This window comes from Chiloscyllium punctatum, chromosome 36 (genome assembly GCF_047496795.1).
Source record: "Chiloscyllium punctatum isolate Juve2018m chromosome 36, sChiPun1.3, whole genome shotgun sequence".
In the NCBI taxonomy this organism is placed as follows: domain Eukaryota; kingdom Metazoa; phylum Chordata; class Chondrichthyes; order Orectolobiformes; family Hemiscylliidae; genus Chiloscyllium; species Chiloscyllium punctatum.
Genome location: NC_092774.1, coordinates 66997108 through 67003107, shown reverse-complemented (window position 1 = coordinate 67003107; position 6000 = coordinate 66997108).

Here is a 6000-nt window from a genome sequence, read left to right as displayed (position 1 = left end):
TTGCCTTGCTGATTGCTTGCTGCTGAAAATGTGTTGCTGGAAAAGCGCAGCAGGTCAGGCAGCATCCAAGGAACAGGAGAATCGACGTTTCGTGCATAAGCCCTTCTTCATTGCTTGCTGCTCCTGTCTGACAACTGGCAGTGACTGGTGTAGAAGGACCCTGAGGCCCCTTTGTCCATCCACACATCATTCCTGATGAAGGGCTCGTACCCAAAACATTGGCTCTCCTTCTCCTCAGTTGCTGCCTAACCTGCTGTGCTTTTCCAGCGCCACACTTTTCAACTCTGATCTCCATCATCTCACTTTCACCACATCTCAACATATCACCATTAAAACAATGCGCCTCCTCTCTGCGTTTTTTTAAACATCAAAGGCTATAGATTGTGTCACTGCATTTGCCATGTGTTTGCAAAGTGAGACATAGACCTGGATCAACTTTTCTGTCCCCTCCATTGATTCACTCTTTCCTTTCATTTGCTGCAAGTCAACAATTGAACCCCAGAATGAAACAAAAAATGGAAAAAGTGGTGAGAAACAGACTGTTGCACTCACAAAAGTGAGACAGAGGAAGGAAGTTACAGTCTGGGGTGAAGTTCACAGAGAAAGGAGCAACAGCAACTTTAGAGCTCACGGTCCAACCTCCACATTTCGACAATGGCCGGCTCTGATTGGCAGGAGGACCAGTCTCCTTCCGGTCCTCCAAGGTTCTTCATTGGTCCATGGAAAGGAGCTGACGCGCAGTTTCTGCGGGCACCAAGGAATATGCGCAGTGCTTTGCTGACACTGGCGGTCATGCACATTGATTGCTGACACCGCGGAGCATGCTCAGTGTGCAGGAATTTGTTACAAATTTTAAAGTTAAAAATCACAAAACACCGGGTTATGGTCCAATAGACTTATTTGGAAGCACTAGTTTTCAGAGCGCTGCTCCTTCATCAGGTGGTTGTGGAGTATAAGATCGTAAGACACAGAATTTATGATCTTATTCTCCACAACCGCCCGATGAAGGAGCGGCGCTACAAAAGCTAGTGCTTCCAAACAAGCCGATTGGACTGTAACCTAGTGTTGTATGATTTTTAACTTCGTACACCCCAGTCCAACACGGGCACCTCCAGATCATGACAAATTTTATGTGTCCAAATGCGAATACGAGAGAAAAATGCCAAAGCAATGTTGTGTCGAAATGTTTTTTCCCCTGTGCTTTGACATGTTATTGCTTTTGCATTTTGTCTGGCTGCTCAACGTTTCTGTCTTTTCCCCAGGGTAGAGGTATTCCAAAACTACAGGGTATAGGTTTAGGGTGAGGGGAAAAGATTTTAAAAGATTTAAAAGACTAGGAATATAACATTCACTCCTTACAGGGCGAAAGTGAGGACTGCAGATGCTGGAGATTAGGGTCGAGAGTGTGGTGCTGGAAAAGCACAGCAGGTCAGGCAGCATCTGAGGAGCAGGAGAATCGACGTTTCGGGCAAAACCCTTCATCAGGAAATAGCCATGGGGAACTGCAGGGCTGTAGCATAATTGAGTGAGTCTAAGTGAGATGCTGTTGGGAAGGTCGGTGTGAATGGCCTGCAGGGATGATATGCCTTAGCCATGCTTATATTGAGAAATGGTTGCCCCAAATCTGCTGTGGAATGAGTGGGTTCCAGTTCGTGGGACACTGACACCAGTCCTGGGGAAGGTGGGATTTGTGCTGTCTTTCGCTTCCTATTCTGCCCCTTGTACATTTTCTCACCACCCACTGCCCCTGCCCTTTCGCCCCTCTCCACACTGCACCCCGATTCTCTCCCCAACCCTCTGAACCCCAGTCATTCTCTACTCCCCAACCTCTGTCCCCTCTCCATTTCTCTCCCTTCTCCACCACCACCAGTGCCCACCTCCCCCGCCCCCCCCCCATCCCCGTCCTTTCTCGTGCCTCAGCCCTCTTTGATCTAGTGGCCGAGCAGAGGCTGATAGCCAAGTTTAGAACACATGAGGATGGCCTCAGCCGAGACCCTGGGTTCACGTCACACTCCAGGAGACCCAGCGACACAATACACTCTCTCACACACAAGGACACTCTCTTACATACTCACACGATCGTGCAGACCCTCTCTGATCGACATGCTCTCTCTCAGACACACAGTAATACATCCGCCCACTCTCAAACTTACGCAAACACCATCTCACATGCTTATACTCCATCACACACACACACACACTGTACCCAGCATGCACACGCACACACACGATCTCTCTCATGCATCCACTCATATATAGAAGTCTTTGGGGTGAATCTGTGTTTGCAGGATTATATATTTGGAAATAGAACCAGTCTCACTCAAGATTAGGATACAGATAGACCCTACCCTCACAGCTTTCATACATTGTCTGACCTGAGGTGTCACCTCCGTTTTTTGAACCGAAAGTTATCTGGAGAATGTGACTTCAAAAGTTCTGGGATTTACAGATTAATGAACCGAAATCTACAACCCGTTTTAAAAGATGAAAGACTCAACAGCAATCTAGGTTTCTTCAATATATCATTTAAGTTGCTAACACTATAATATTTTATTCGATATTCTGTGTCTTATCATCCTCCTCCACAGCAACTACAGGTCCAAGGAGATCTGTCCCAACTTTCCCCAATCTACCTTCAGAACTGACACTCCTCAGGCGCGGCACCTTCACATCAACCTGTTCATACTCTGAGACCAACGAGCCACATGCCATGGGCGCAGCCAGCTCCAGAAGCAGCTGAGACTTGCTCAGTACGAAATATATTGTACATTGCTCCCAGAATTTCAAGCAGCAACGAGTATCAAGAACATCTGCTTCTTGGTCTGTCTCCTGCTCCCAGGACACTGCTGTTTGTCCCGTCCCCAGGGACCGGGCTCTCTTCACTAGCGGATAATTGAACCATTTTGTTTCTACTTGCAAGCTGTGCTGGTGGAAGGCAGAGCCCATTCGATCTTCTGCTCTCTCTCCCTATCACTTGGGGTCGGAGACGTCATTGACATGAATGCATCAAATGGCAACTTTGAACTTGTTCCAAAGGTCTGTTCTCGGAGAAATGGCAAGGTGATGTGCTATCGGGACAGACAGAAATGGACACCGGAGACTCTTCCCTCAGGTAAATTGATATGAGTGCCTTCTTGTGCAGCCTGTTTGGTGTTCAGAATTTGCCTTGACACAGCAATCCTGCAGAAAGTATTTTGTTACAAGGGCGTCTGTTTCTTTACCGCAGGAAATGGACAAAAACGGCAAGTCATGTGTTTCTACTTCACCAGTTCATTACCATGTGGGGGAAGAGGTTTCACACTTGAGATCAGAACCCAGCGACAGAAGAGGACAAGACAACTCAGAGCTCTACAAAGGTGCCAGCGCAACTGTGTAAATCTGACCCTAACCACTCTCTGCACGAAAACGTTCTTCAGAATGTCATTTTTACTTCCTTTGCTCAAGACTCTGCCTAATTGTGAGTGATCCTTTCAGGCGTGGTACCATTTTCATGGTAATATTTTCTCTGTCTAGATCCCTCATGTCTTGGAAAACGTCAACTGGGCCAGATTTCAAACTTCTGTTCTCCAAGGAGAACTGTCCCAACTTTCCAATCTGCCTTCATTATTGACATTCCTCATACACGGCACAATTCACGACAACCTGTTCAGCGCTGTCTCCAATCACTTCAATTCCCCGCTTCCTGAAATTTCACTCTCAGATTTTTAGCAATGACGCAGCTGGAGAATTCATTCAGACTCGGATTGTGTGGGCGAACAATCTGCAAAACATGTTCTAACTTTGAACAAATGTTTCCCTTCGCAGTGTTCGCTGCAATGGTAGCTCAGCCCCATCCCCTACTTCTTGTAGTTCAATCTCGTTTAACGAAGATGCTTTTGTGGGAAAGTGATCTAGCACTTTTGCACTTCTGCTGTCTCCCTCTCTCTGAATCCCTTGGGTGAGAGGTGTCAGTTTCACTAAAAAGGCCCTGACCTTGGGGTTGCCTACCACTTTAACAGGTCCCCCTGTTCCCTGGGCAACATCTCTGTCTCAGGCTTGCAGCAGTGTTCTAGCTCCAGATGAAAGAACAACACCTCATTTTCCACTTGGAGACCTTACAGCCCTCCGGTCCCAGAGACAGGCAGTGGGACGGCATAAACACGTAGCATCATTCTCGCGGAGACAGAAGCCATTCAGCCCATCGAGTCCACGGCGATTGACTGTCACTTGTCTCCCTTTCGTCTCTCTCTCTCTCTCTCTGAGGTTATTCCCAATCGGTGGTATCCGTCCTAATAGTGGGGGACGATGTCTGAGTCGTGATGCGATTTCTGACATGCTTGTCATTCACGTCTGAACCAGGTGGCGAATTACTGCAGGGAATGGCCGAAATCGCAAGGCATGGGTTTCAACTTTACCAGCTCATTAGCATCGTAGAGAACTGGTTTTGCGATTCAGTTCAGAGGAAACCGACCAAGAACAGAATACCACCGAGATCTCAAAAAACATGCCACTTGAATGGAGTGGATCTGGCGAGTGCATCGATATGAACATGCCATTTGGACACTCGGCAAGGAGATGCAAAGGCGGTTTGCTGAAGAGAGCAACGACCCGAAAGAAAGCAAAGTGACAGTGAACAATAGCAGAAGAAAATTTCGATCCATCGATACTCTGGGTTATGGGCCCAGCACGCTCCCGCTGCGCCACGCTACTCCCGCTTGGGGAGCGGGTTGCACAGAACACTTCAGGTTTCTGTCTGGCACGCGGCAGGCACCTTCGAGCCTGATGTCAAAGACCTCCACTGCTGTCGTGTGATATGCTGTTTCGCAGACGTATGGAGGCTGTGTAAATATAACCTTTTTTCTAAATTCCCACATTCTGTCGGTCGAACTGTGATTTCACACTGAATCACAACATGTGTCACAGCGCAGACGGAGGCTCTGCGGCCCACCTTCGCTCTGCTGGTTCTACACTTAAGTAAACGTGTCACTCTAGTCGTTTCATTCTCTCGCCTTCTCAGCGTAAATCTGCACATCTGAACGTGACCACCGAATTCCCTTTTGGGTCCATTGAATCTTCCTCTTTGTCAATGTCAGACAGGGACTTACTGACCCTCACCACTCCCTGTACGAAAACGTTCTTCCTTTTACTTCTTTTCCTCGTGACTCTAAAATTCTGCCGAATCGTTATGGATCCTTTCAGGCGTGGGAGCATTTTCACAATATTATTTCCTGTTTCTAGGTCCCACATGACTTGGAAAAGTTCGGTTCTCCGAGGAGAGCTGTCCCAATTTTCCAATCTACCTTGATTGCTGACATTCCTCAAACACCGCACCACTCACGTCAACCTGTTGAGCACTATGGTAAAAACAATGATTGCAGATGCTGGAAACCAGATTCTGGATTAGTGGTGCTGGAAGAGCACAGCAGTTCAGGCAGCATCCAAGTAGCTTGTTGAACACGATCTCCAACCATTTCATTTCTCTGTTTTCTGCCTCATTCGTACTCCAGGCAGCCCACGCTGGTTTCACGAAGGTGATTTTTGAGAAAGTGAATCAGGCGGTTTTGCACAAGTCAAAAAACGTGGGTTCGTCCGGGATTTGAACCCGGGACCTCTCGCAAATCAGCGCAGTAACAGACCCTAAGCAAGAATCATACGCCTAGACCAACGAGCCAGAAAGCACACATGCGGGTAATGCCCCACACCTCTTGAGTGACCTGAGACATGCTCAGTATGAAATACATTTGAGATTGCTCTCAGAATTGCAAGCGGCAAAGACTTTCCCGAACAGCTGCTTCTCATCCAGTCTCCCTGCTGCTATTTCATTCCACTGCATTCGCTGCTCACAGTGTCGTTTCCCCAACGTAGCATGAAGCATAAACTGGGTGACTGCTTCGCAGAACATCCCGCTTCTGCCCGCAGAAACTAAAGGCCCTGACCTTGCGGTTGCCTGCCACTTTAACACATCACCCTGTTCCCTGGCCAACATCCCTGTCTCAGGCTTGCAGCAGCGTTCTAGCTCCA